This window comes from Corvus brachyrhynchos, unplaced genomic scaffold, assembly GCF_000691975.1.
Source record: "Corvus brachyrhynchos isolate BGI_N302 unplaced genomic scaffold, ASM69197v1 scaffold466, whole genome shotgun sequence".
Classification (NCBI taxonomy): domain Eukaryota; kingdom Metazoa; phylum Chordata; class Aves; order Passeriformes; family Corvidae; genus Corvus; species Corvus brachyrhynchos.
This window is the reverse complement of record NW_008238635.1, coordinates 971,767-985,600: the sequence shown is the minus strand read 5'-3', so window position 1 is coordinate 985,600 and position 13,834 is coordinate 971,767. Positions and strand designations below refer to the sequence as shown.

General features: G+C 44.9%; 1 protein-coding gene across 2 annotated transcripts in view; it reads left to right on the top strand.

The window, feature by feature from the left end:
- Positions 1-13,834, top strand: part of RFWD2 (ring finger and WD repeat domain 2) — a 125,090-nt gene that overhangs the window by 106,018 nt on the left and 5,238 nt on the right. The gene's annotated exons all lie outside the window — the stretch shown is intronic.

Sequence of the window (13,834 nt, the reverse complement as noted above, 5' to 3'; positions counted from 1 at the left end):
TCTGAGGTTTGGGAATGATTATTAAGTGCTGGCCCACTGCCTGACAGCTGTCGTGGGTTTGCAGAAGTGAGACAGATCTGGGAGAGGCAGCTGCAGTTGTATAGCTGGGAAGTTGGACTTCTAATTGCTAATTAAAGTTAACCATTTGCATTTGGGGTTTTCCTTTTTGAAGGACAACATCATATTGCACAAGAAACTGCTAGTGTTGTGTATTTATAGCACAACCAGAGTGGCAACTTGGTCTTGCTCCCTTGCTGGTACATCTGTATTTCACCTACTGCCTACTTTTGCTTTCCCATCTGTATTTTTTATGACTTCTGTCCTGACAGCCCTTGTTCTCCTAGTCCTTGACTCCCCTCCTGTGCAGACATATGATCCCGTAACGTTTTCCTTTTTTGTCTTTATAAACAATAGGCAAGCAGTCTGATAGCGTAAGTCCAAAGTCAAGGGAGCTTTGCAGATTCAACTTGACAGCTCCTCTTTGAATTATTTAAAAGCCATAAACAAAAGAAAGCCCGTCGACAGCTTCAGGTGGCTTCTCCTCTAGCATTGTGGAGAATGCCTGATAGGTGAACTCAGCTAATTTTGCCCATTTAAATCTATGGGATTTAGTAGAATAGCAAATGCAATTAGAATTCAGGGGCTGCCTCCTGGTATTCCTTAGGGGAAGGTAAGTTGCAGGGAGGTGAATGAGCAAGTTGAGGAGAGGGAAAGTTGGAAGGTGAATGAAAGAATAGAGAATTTTTGTCTAGTATGAATTGTGCGTTGAGTTTGGATGGCTTTTTTCCCTTTCACAATCAATGAACTCATCTTAAGACATCCTGTATTTGCTTCTGACTTTAATCTCAGTCCTCGGTGGGTTTCCTTGTTTGTTCTTTCTGCATCCTTTGTTTTCAAATCCAAAATGCTTTTCTACAGCTGAATGACCCAGTGATTTCTGACTTCTCGGGTGCATTTTAGTTTCTGGTTTCACTCATGCTTCTGGATTCAGGAGTGTTTTAGATGGCTGAGATGAGGGAAGCAGGCAGAAGGCACAATTGAGTCCTCTAGATGATGCAAAGTTCATTATTATCTTTTGAATAGTTCATTCTGCAGAACAAAGTAGGGAAGATGCCATGCTTTGCATTTATTGTGCTAAAGCTATAAAGCTGTACTCTCATCATTCTCAATGCCTAAGGCATAGCTGTGGTCTCACTCCCTTCTCCCCTCAGATAAATACAATGGAGAAAACATCAGGAGTAGGATATCAGAAAGCAACTTCATGTGTATCATCTGTACTCTGTATGATCTTGTTTAATGAAGTTCCTCACTTTTTATGTACAGTCAGACCTTACTAAAATGCAATTTACTGTATTGTCTTTTTCAATACCAGCCATACAATTTTGTCCTGAAAGCTGATAGTTTGCATTGTGGCTTTACTTCGAAAGCTGACCTGCAAAAACAGCTTTGATATATCTTCTTCAGAGATTCCAGCATCTTTCACTGTGCAAAGCAAAGATCCCTCTCTTCCAAAGAGCTTTGCAGACATGACCCAGCCGTGGTTCAGGTCAGCTCCTTCTTCCCTACAGTTAAAATACATCTACAGAGCCCTCACTGACCGTGAGCCAAGCCAGCTCTAAACCCCTTCTTGGCCACAGGTGTATAGGACATGGTTCTGCTGGCTGGGGAGGATTCACTGCTCTGCTGCCCCATCCTTACCTGTGCTTACCTGTACCATGGGAACAGAAGACAGGAAACGTTTGTAACACCAACTCCATGACTGGAATTCACGCAGGGAGAAGATTTCAGTATAACTGGAATTTTACCTGCTCAGGAGAAGACTTGTGCTCGTGACAGGAAATGCACATCAGCAGGGCCTGCCTGCAGGTCTAGGCTCTGGCCATTTGTCTTTGCCATTCTCAAGTTTATCAACATCTGTTCTTCATTCTCCTGTGCATCCTGGCTAGTGAAAATATGTGTCCACTGCACTCAGGGTGTCTTTGGAACAATACCTTGAGGAGACAAAGTGTCCTATTTCCCAAGCCTAGGGAAGGCCACGTGCTCTGGTACATCTTGCCCAGCCGTGTCTGCACTGCGGGAGGTTTCAGCTCCAGAGTGCTGCACTTGATCCCATTACAGCATTAGCTGGAGTGGATGGTGAAGGAGAGCAGCAGGTTGTGAAATCTTTCAAGATTAATGGAAACTTTTGTTTTACCTTAATTAAATTTCAGTTCCTTAAATCACAGTCCTTTTTCCCAAACCAGCATACGTTATACATAGCATTATTATGGGTATAATTTCATGAAGCTTCTTGGTGTGCTAGTGTTAATGTTTGTGCCTTGAGTTTTCTCTGCAAGAAACCGTTTATCATTTCTTTTATCTCAGCAGATCCTGGTGCTGTTCACTTCTGTGGCACATGTGTGTTCCGTAGAAGATAAAAGGAAAAAATATTTATAAATATATCTTTTTATATAAGTAGTGGCTTATGCAGCTACAGGCTGGGCCATCTTGCAGGTATCCTTCCCTTGTCTGTTCTTACCAGCAAGCACCCTGCAGCCCTTTGGCTGGAAGCAGCCTGCAGGGATGAGATATTTTTGCTTTCCTGGTGTGTTTCTTCCTATTGCTGTAGCCCTGCTTGCCCCACAGATGTGTAATTCCCCATGCTCCCTGCCTGCAGCCTCAGCTTTACATGTGCTGTCATTCCCTGCCTCAGACAGCCCCCTCAGTGCTGACACTTGGACCTGTGACTCCATTCCCATTGCTATTAAATACACTGTTCTTGGCCTGAAGAGAAATGAAGGGTTTGATTTCCACGGCTGCCAGACTTCTGGCCCATCCAGTAACACAATTAGAAGGCTTGCAGGCGCAGTGAAACCATCATCCTTCTTTTCCAGCTGGCATAAGCAAAACATTTAGAAGAGTTAATGTGTTTATTGAGCACTCAAGTCCCCCTGCAACATTATTTTAAGACCCACTAATGCAATGGTCAGGATTTAAAAGTATGTCCCGAACTTTCAAAGTTGGTTGGTTTGGGATACTGTTGTATCAGGATTTGGCTTTGGTTTGGTGGTGGGATCCCACTTAAAAATGGTTGGGTATGTTCAAGGCATGATATTACAGATAAAGCATAGAAACTAAATGTCAGAATTCAGGCTGAGCCTTTTTTGATTCTCTGTATCAGACCAGTTTTGGGAGTGGAGGTGGTTTTCATTGGAATGGGGCAAAGAAACTACAATCTGCAGGAGATGTGATTTACTAAGTGGGTTTGCCTGGCAAGGTTTTGGTAGTGGGGGGCTGCAGGGGTGCCTTCTGTGAGAAGTTTTCCCCATGTTCAGCAGAGCCAGTGCCAGCTGGCTCCAGGGTGGACACACCGCTGGCCAAAGCTGAGCCCATCAGCGATGCTGGTAGCACCTCTGGGATGATGTATTTGAGGAGAGGTGAGAGGGAATGCTGCACAGCTGCATCAGGGAGAGAGCAGTGACAATATGTGAGAAACAATTCTGCAGACCCACAGCTCAGCGAGGAAGGAGGGGGAGAAGGTGCTCCTGGAGCAGGAGAATTCCCTGCAGCCTGTGAGGTAGCTGTCCCCCTGCAACCCGTGGAGGTTCACAGGGAGCAGAGATCCCCCTGCAGCCCATGGAGAACTCTGTGCCAGTGCAGGTGGATGCCCAAAAGAAGGATGTGACCCTGTGGGAAGCCCACACTGGAGCAGGCTCCCAGCAGGGCCTGTGGACACGTGGAGAGAGGCGCCCACACTCCAGAGCAGGTTTTCTGGCAAGGACTTTTGACCACACAGACTCACACTGGAGCAGTTTGTGAAGAACTGCAGCCTGTGGGAAGGACTCACATTGAAGGAGGTTGTGAGCTGGCTCTAGTGGGAGAGACCCCAGGCTGGAGCAGGGGAAGAGCTTGAGGAGTCTTCCCCTTGAGAAGTGAAGGAACAGCAAAGCCAATACATGATGAGCTGACTGTGGCCCCAGTTCCTTGCCCCTCTCTGTCACTGGGGGGGAAGTGATAGAAAAAATCAGGAGTGAAGCTGAGCCTGGGAAGAAGGGAGGGGTGGGGGGAAGGTGTTTTTAAGATTTTCCTTTATTTCTCATTATCCTACTCTGATTTGATTAGTAATAAATCAGATTTTCCCCAAGTTGAGCCTGTTTTGCCTGTGATGGTAATTGGAGAGTGATCTCTCCCTGTCCTTATCTCGATTCTAAGCCTATTGTCTCCTATGTCCATTTGAGGGAGGGGACTGACAGACTGGCTTTGGTGGGCACCTGGCTTCCAGCCAGGTCACCCCACCATACTAGGTGTTGCCCAGACAGACAGCTTGGCTGCCCCAGATTGTTGACAGCCAACCATATAAAATGAACAGTAGCACAGTATGAATCCACTATCGGTTTTAAATAAATTGATTTCATGAGTTTCTGCCAAAGTGTTTCCCTTTTGCTGACCCAGCCAGCCTGGCTCAGCTTGGCTCCCTTCATCATTCCTGACATCACCTGTGATTAACCCATCCTCCTGTATTGATTGCCACCATCTCTGGTTGTGATGCATGAAGTGTTCTTCCACCTTTGCCTTGAGAGGACGATTTCATCTGAGGGGTTTAGGAAGGTTTTTTCCCCAGCCTGTCCCACTAGCACCAGTTACACAGCTGCAAGGCCTCTTTCTCCAGAGGTCAGCTTGGGTCATTCAGGAATTTCCCCTCACTTGGGAGTCTGGTATGAAATTCCCCAAGGGCTGGATGAGCTGTTGAAGCACCTGGGAGCTGCCAGACACTCTTGTAGGTCTAGGACCTCTGACCACTAGGTGAGTGTCCAGCATCCCATGAGCTTAGGGGTGTGCATAGGTGTGAACTGTGGGGTGGGAAGGTCATAAAACATCCTTAGAACCCTTGGCTGGGGATGGTGTTGGACCCAGTGTGTTTGACCTCACCTGGCTGGCTGTCACAATTGAGGGCTGGTTTTCAGCATGCTTGATAGCAGTGGTTTGTGCCTCAAGTCTTTTTGGGAGAGGAATGCAACTGGAATGGATTTCCCATCAGCAAATACGTAAATACTGCAGTTCCAACAGGAATAATTCTTAGGAGAGTTAAACCTCAGTGGTCTTCATCCCTGCCTTTTTTCTTCAACACCTCATTGGGAACATCAGGATTAACCTTGGGCAAATCCACCAAGTGTGTTTCCTCGGTTTCCCCACATGTAGGATAATACTTGGCTACCTCACCAGGGCATTTATTACGCTTAATTAATGTTGTAATGTGTCTTTGGTTCCTCTGATAAAATGTGTGGCGCGAACGCAAAGTTGTTTTTACTGATTGGATTGTTAATTAAATGTGCACATATAAATGATTTATTGGCATTAGAGAACTCAGACTTAATAATTTAAAATATTAACATCAAGGTGGTTGGATCAATTTTAAGCCTGTTATCATTCAGCTGTTTAGTGACTGAAACAAATGACACTGGGAAAGGAAGGAAAGCAGGAGCTGGACCAATGGCTAATGGCTTATTTTGTGGTATTTCTATGTGGGAACCAATTTAATAACGGTGTCTTAATTCTGGTGGCTGGCCCAGGCGAGCTGCTGGCAGCATCAACAGTGTGCTGAGTTTTATAGAGCACAGGAGACGTGTCACATAGCAGTGATCCCTCTTGGCCCAGCTGGGAAACCATTTGTCAGCCTTCAGAGGACCATGCTCCAGCTCAGAACAGCAGCTGACGTGCAGTATTAGCTCTTGTGTATCAGGAAAAAGCATGCAAGCAAGGATATCTGGGGCATGTGTGCATCTGCGAGCTGCTGACGTGGATCACCTTCTGCAGCTGGATGCTCCTGGCCCAGCACCAGGTTGTCCCCACAAAATAACATGGGGTTGCAGTCCCTAACCATAAGGCTTCTGCCTGCTTATATCCTTTTGTCCTCTGGGGTTTATCTAGGCAACTGTTTCTTAGATGTGGGAAGGAGCTGTAGCTGACAGCCCAGGCCCAGGGGGATAGATGTGTCATCCTAGCGCACTAACGAGCTCAGGAACCAAGAAGGGAAAGCAGCCTCTAGAAGCAGATACAGTTGGTTGATCAGATACTGGGACCAGAAAGGAAGGCTAACCATCATCCCTTCCCTTTCTGGCCCCAAGGAAGATGTGCACATTGCTGTTGGTGCTGCTGTGTTGGAGGGTTGGAAAAGAAAGGAAACTGCTGTAAGCAGGATTTTCAAAGGTGAATTCACAAGAGGAGGTGGAAAGATGTACCCAGTACTGTGGAAGGGGCAGTTGAAACCAAGAACAGAGGGCTGAAAGTAAGGTGTTGGTGAGAAATGGCATGCCAGGGACAGTGATCTCACAAATACAAAAGCCCTGAAGAACGTGGGACAGATGGTCTTGGAAAGATCCAAGCGTTCTTGCGCAAGTAAGGAAATTGCTGATTTGAGTGTGAAGATGATTTGAAAGAGAGCTGAGGAGCGTTGGGTACAGTTGAGCTGGAAGACAAATCACTGACTTGGTAAAAGAAGGAAAAAGAATAGAGGAGATAAGAGGGGTGGGAGAAGTACATCATGAGTGTGAAAGAGGCACGAGAGAACCATCTGAACACGAAGCAGGGCTCTAGCAGATTGAAGTGTGCCTTTCACAGGAAGGGCAAGGAGTGTGCTGTAAGTTAAAGAGAACCAAGGAGCTGGGAGAGAATCATAAAATACCATGAGTTAGAAGGGACCCACAGGAATCATGAAGTCCAACTGCTGGCCCTGCACAGGACACCCCAACAATCCCACCACACACCTCAGAGTGTTGTCCAAACACGTACTGAGCTCTGTCAGGCTTGGTGCTGTGACCACCTCCCTGGGGAGCCTGTTCCAGTGCCCAACTATCTTCCTGGGGAAGAACCTTTCTCTCATAAGCTTCCCACCTGCATCCATTTTTTCCTAGTCCAGCAGCTGGGAGCTGTGGTCCTTGCTGTGCTTTGGGACTGGGCTGCATAGCTCTTGTGTTTGTAGGGTGGATTGCTTGTCTTATCTAATTCAGGGTAGCTTGAACTGAAAAGGCTTTTCACATTCTACTGATTTCTGTTTACAGCTCTGATCCCTGATGGTTTGCCACTGGTCTGCACAAAATCAGAATCTGAAAGTACCAGATTTAGATGATGTTTCTGAATACTCTCATACAGATTGGTGGCTGTTTGTCCAGATTGTATATTTTGTTTCTGATGTGAGTTTGGAAGGGCGACATCGGCAATAGCAATATTAATGATAACACCCTGGGGCTTGGTTTTGCCCCATACTGCACTGATGGGCAGGGCAGCCTGACCTTGGCTAGGGAGAGATTAAATACATCACCTCCAGCATGATGTAATGACAATAAACAACAAACAGTAGAAGGGAAAGGGGGGAAACATATTGGCAGGAGGAATGCAGGTCTCAAACCGTGCAGTTGTCAAGCGGTGTACGGCACTGCATTGCCAAATGAATATTTGGGAGTTTTAAGTCTTAAAAGAATTGATGCTGAAACTGTCTTCGCTGAAGTAATGCCTTGCCATTTCCTGTGGTTTTGCAATATTGATATTAATGTGTTGCATGTTTATGTGTATGTTTTTTGGATGCTTATAGTAAGCTGTATTTATATACTGCTGCCACTTCCTTCAAGGTCTTGAGCATATTGTTTATGGGGAGCACCTGAAATCCCAGGATTTATGACCACAGGAACAAGTAACTTTAGAGACCTTGTCACAGATAAATGGGCAGTGGAACTCAATATTCCCACACAGAGAGGAGGGGAAGACTTGCCCTTTGGGGGTGCAGGATTAACACCAAAATAATTTGGTTTTAACATATGTCTCCCTACCTTGCCTGATGGGGGAGTGTGCAGCAGCTGTTAGAGCTGTGTACCTTGCTTTGCAGTAGATGCAGAATAATAAGTGTCTAATGAGATTTCCTCATCTTGGATTCTAAATAAATTAGGTGCTCATCAATAGCAGTTTTGTTCTAGAAGGACTAAATTGCAGAGGCAGTTGCGTGTAATATATCAGCAGTACCTGGGGTGGGCTTTGCTGGCTGGCCTCTCCTGCCTTTGCAGAGCTTTCTTTGCCTTCTTCCCATCAGTCTCGTTGGCCTCCATTTCCATCTTGAATTCAGAAGACGGCGTAGAAACAAGGAAATTGATGCCTGTGTGCAGCACTGTATATCTGTGTGCTTCTATTTGCTTCTAGCCCTGCCTTCAGTTGCCTTGTTGATACTGGCTTTTTGAGAGCTACATGCTGCAATGAAAAGGGTGTGCTAAGAAAAAGAGAACTCTCCCTTGGCTGAGAGATAGCTTACTCCTTATTTGAGTGTGTCATCGGAGCAAGCCTTGGACTGCTCTCCTCAGGGCATCCATGTGCTGTGAATACAGACCTGGGTGTGTATGATAACAAATAAGCTTTCAGTTACACAGTGTCTTCTTGTGCTGTGTTTGATCTGAATAGAAGGAGAAAAATGCGTTGTAAAAATGCAAAAATGAGAAGACTGCTTCAGGGAGTTGGAAAAAGGGCTATAGTCATGGGTATTGAGTTGCAACTAGAAAACATCAGTCGTGGAAGTGTCAGAAAACTTGACAAAAGGCATCCCAGATACGGAGGTTAAAGTCTAGAATTGCTGAAAAACAAGGGAAGGGATTCAAGGAGATGTTGAATTTCTACCTGTGCCCATTTCCTAGCGAGATGCACTTCATCTTGTGTGGAAGCTGCAAACTCTGCATGATGTAGGATGATGAAAACACTAATTTGTTTGAAAACTTTTTTTCTAAAAAGCTTTACATTGTGCCCATGAATTCTGACATAAGAAGAACCTATACATATGTGCATGTGACTGTAGGCAACTCATTCTACAGAAAGTGAGTCAAAGGAGTGCCATCATCTTTAAATCTGTGGCTCAACGTTTTAAGTAAATATCCTTGTTATGCTGGGTGGGTATAATTGTGTAGCATTTATGGACTTAAAAGCCCAAAAGATTGTGTATTTGCAGCTGGATCTAGAAAGAAGCACAGACAAGACCTTTTTGAGATGTATTGAGTTTTTGCTTTTTTTCTGGGGCCTAAAGAGGCTTTATCTCTGTGTGAACAAAGGAATTACCTTCAGAATGAGATAAAAATACAGTTTCTAAGGATTAAAAGACACAGTTGAGGTGTGCATGTCCTGTTCAGGTTTAATACCTAAAGAGTTGGGTGTTGCTGCTCCTGAAATATTTTGGTACAACATCTTTTATACGTTAGACCTTGTTCTGTAAAGCAGCACTTGGTGTAAAGTAATTAATTTCTGCTTGAGCCTGATGTTCACAGTATAGATAATAAATATTCCTTTAAATTTGTTCAGAAGGGATTAATGTTATGTGAGCATGATGGCATAGAAAGTAAATTCTGGTTCACAGGGAGATAGAGGGTTGTGCACCACTTCAACCAACCCACTGTGCACCTTTCATTGATAACAGTTTTATCACAAAAATAGAAAAAAAAACCCCAAAATTTGGCATGCAGCACATTGTCCTGCTGGGAAGGGATCTAATCTAGCAGTTCTGCTTTTCAAAACCTCTTGATTTTTGTACGCTTGGAGGTTCATTGTGTTTCCTGGGTTAGAATTTGTAATTTTCTTTCAAAAACAAAAGGCTGACTTGTGTCATACAACAAGAAAATAGCCAGGGCTCAGGGGAATGAGAGTGAAAAGCCATTAGAATCTGCTAATTACAAGATGAAGAGCAGTCAAGCAGTGGTGGTCTATTGGGGAACCACTTTTGCACATTGAGATGTGTGGAAAGACTTTGTGTGTGACATCGGTGGGAAAAGTTTTGCTGAAATACGTCTTGCAGATGGTCTGCAGCTCGGTCCTAAAAGCCAGCAGCTGAGTAATAGTTGCCACCTTCAGTAAGGTAGGAGTAAATTTACTTAAATAATGGGCTTTCTGTACAAACAGCACTAGATTTAGTTCAACTATATACTTTTATTCTACCTATAAATAACAGCAGACAATGGCCACTTGAGTGCAAGCTTTCTCACCCCAATGATTTTCCCACTGTATCAACAGCTTTGCTTAATTAGGCTCCAGCTCCTTGGAATAAGTGTTGTGCTTGCCCAACAGTGAGTCTGTCTGCTTGAAAGAGAAGTGCTGACAAACCTGCCATTTGTTAGCCAAAACATCTGCTGGGTAGGGAAGGTGAGAAGTTGTTAATTTAAAATGAGATCTTTAAGAACCCAAATGGTGAATCCATAGAACAAACCTAGCTGAAAATCCAGAAAACTCATGCTTACCTGAGCATGGCTGTGCTGGAAGTTTGAGGTAAATCTTCTTTATTTGTGCAAAAAAGGAAGGATAACAAAGAAGCACAAACATTATGGCCTTTAATTATTTATAATATGGTGAAAGACCCAAAAAGGATTTCCAGTCCATTGTGTGAAAATGTGCACATATAACTTGGAAACGCATCCTGCTTCGCCTGTTCTAATCCTAAGGAACAATCTCTTCAGCTTTTCCTTCAGTGTGGGCTTCTGAATTCCACTTCAAGGACCGATATGTGTGGGATAACAGGGGAGGAATGGTCTCAGAAAGGATTATATTAAAGGAAAAAAAAATTCTTAGTGATTTGTGCTCATCTTGCCTTTTTTTTGAGCCCTTTTGGCACAGGTTTGATGTCAGCAGAGGAGGACTAAAATGCTCAGCTATGATTTCGCACGAGCCCACTGGTGAGAGGGATGTGTAGCTCCTGCAGCCACAGTGAGGCATCGTTATGGGTGAGGAGGGGTAGCCAGAGAGGAGCTGTGCAGGTGCTGGAGGATGGGCCACAGCTTTGCTGGAGGCTCTGTCCAGAGCTCTTCCTCGCTCCGTAGAGTTGAGTCCGCTTGGGCATCAGTGGGTGTCCCTTCAAGGAGATGTGTGCGTGGTTTCAACAACTGTCCATCTGGGATCACCTTCATCCAGCTATCCTCCCCTCCCAGCAATGTTTTCTTACACAAAGGAGGGGAAGAGCTACAACCTCAGCTGTCTTTGACTCCCTCTTGCACTGGAGCAGCTCTGACAACTTTTCAGTTGTTCAGCTGAATGTCTTCAAACCTCGCAAAACATCCAGAGCATTTCTGATTGTCTTAGTGTTGACTACTCTTGCATGAGTACCAGCAGTCAGCCAGACTCTACTTCTCCTCTGCTCCTTTCCTGTACAAATCGCTTCCCCAGGGCCATCCAAAATAGGGCTCATCTAGGAGGGAAGGAAATCAGTGTGCTTCAAAACCCAGCTGTCACCAGGTGAACAGTTCCTTCGAATGATGAATGTAGCAGGTATCTCATCTACTCAGGAAGGTCCTAAACTTGATTTTGTTTTCCTTTGCCATCAAGAATGTGCTGCAAAAAATTCTTTTTTTTTTGGTGCAATCAGTGAAAGTCCCTTCGAATCCTGTGGGTTAATGCTCCAAAGTTACTGTGGGTGCACCAGTCATACTCAGACTGGAGAAATGGGGGTGTGTCAGGTTCAGGACAGAGGTGCTTCTGGTCTGTCTTTGCACTCAAGACCAATTTACTACTTCATTTTACATAATGCTTACCTCCTTGTGAATATGTGTCCAGCCTGTGCAATAACAGAGATTTATGGTGGAGTCAAGTCCTTCCCATGTCAAGGAACTGCCCTTCAGATTTCCCATAATGCTGTCTCTGCAGTCAAAAAAAAAAGGCAGGCAGATGAAGAAAGTTTTTCATAGGTCTTAGCACAGAACTTCAGCCCTGGAGCACATTAGAGCAGTTCTGGAACTGCACCCTTTATTAATCTTAACATGAGTCCTGACGTGCACCTACATCTGCCAATCAAATTTGTTAATTCATATGTAACACTAAAAGACGAGAAGATGCATAATTTTCACATCCCCAGAGCTTTTTTTCCATTGCCTTTAGAGGACCAAGATTCTGAAGGTGTCTCCTGTCAGTTCTGTGGCTCCCCCTGGCTCGCTGAGGTGCGGTGCTACCTCCTGGCAGGACCGGAGCGCCCCGTGGGCGTCTCCTCCCATCGCTCCTGACCTGCCGTGCTGTGCAGAGCAGAGGCTGCCGCGTTCCAGCAGGTGACACGGTCAGTGGCTTTCCTCTGGGGTGCAGTAATGCTTGAGATTAGCAGCCACACAGAACAAAATGCTGTTGCTTGCCAGGCAGTAAACCCTAAACTCTTAATTTTTGTTATGTTTGTTCCTTTTTCTTCTTCAATCTTGTTTTAGCAAAGGCAGCTGGTTCCTTCTGCCTCTCCTGCTAAGAGGGGCTGGAGGTGCAAACCACTCATAGGAGAAGATTATTCATGTGTAGAAGAGTCATTTTAATAACTGCTTTCTTCAGAGCAGGATTACTCACTTGGGCTGGATCGTTGAAGATCCTGCTGCCTCTGCTTTGGGAGTTGCTGGCTCCTGCAGGCAGCAGAAATGGAAGGGATGAGTAAGACCAGTCTTTAAACCCTCTTGCCCTGCACAGAAACACCAATTGATTATGGTAAAGTAGAACATGCAGCCACAATGGATGGTGAGACCCTGTTTTTCATGCCTCAGTGATACAGCTGGTCATAGTAGTGTGTTTGGGGAAATAGGTGCTCTGCCAGGTCAGTGGTGATGTGGTTTTCTTTTGAGGTCCCGGTGACTCCATTCATACATGTCCTGGCAAAATGATTGGTTTAATATGTACGTGGCTGTCACGAGTTACAAAGCTACAGATCTAAACAACTTCATGACTTCTTTAGGTGTTTAACACGTTGAGTATATTGACTGTTTTACAGGCAACACGAAAGGAAGTGCATTGTTTCTTTGGAGGATTAAAAACAAGTTACTTAGCTGTGTTCCTGGAGAAGCAGCGCTAGAGTGCCTTAACAAGCAAGTCACTGTTTGTTCTGTGACAGATTTGGTGCTAATTTTGCTGCTGTCTGCTCCTGTTTGCATCTCATGGTTGTGGATGAAAGCAGCAGAGCAGCGATTAGCTCAGACCCTGCTGAAAAAAACCCAACACCCAGGGGCTTCTGAAGAACAAGGGAGTGAGAGTAAATTACCCTCTGGCCTTTTTATTTTATTTAGCAGGTAAAACTGTTTGTTGAAACAGAGTTCATTTACAGTGGCACCCCAGCAGACTGCAGCAGCAGGATGAATTACCAGTCACTCACAGTGGAAGCAGGAATCATTCAAACCCTGCATCATCTGTACTCAGGAGTTGAGGTCTCCTGCACTGCACAGTAGATAGCTGCTGGTCCCTCTCCCTTGCTTCCAGAATCCTATTGGGCATCCTGGTCCCTGTTTCAGTACCCAAATAATATTTATATCTGCATTCCCCCCCTCAGTGGGTTTTGATTTTAATGCTTAACCAGAAGCTGAGTAGTTTACTGGATTAGATTCTTAGCCACCAACTGAACAGAAATTGGAGTATATTTTTCATTTGAGGATATACTTTCTTTTCAGGAGCTTAGACTTGGAGGATCATTAGTGAGATAGTACCAGGAGTTTTAACTAACCCTCTAATGATTGTACCAGGGTGAACAAATCTATCTGTGTCAGTTAGCCCAGTGGTCCACCACAAGGCTACTCTTAGCTGCTCTGTGGATTTTCACAATGAAGGGGATTTTTCTCCCTTTGCCCCAAATCTGGAGGCTGTGCAAAGTCCTGAATTTCATGGTGAAGCAGTGCACAGCCAGCTTGGGGCTGTGTTGAGCTGCCTTCCCACTCCCTTTGGAGCGGGGTGTGTTCTAGTCACTAAGTTTATTAAAAATGCATGTGTTAAGCGATGGGATAATTACAGCAAGTTTGGCTGGGGATGGATAGCAGCAGTGAGAGAAATTTAAAAACATCTTTCAGGAAAGATATCAGCTGTCTTGAGAGAAAACAGTTGGCAGCAGGCGTTTCAG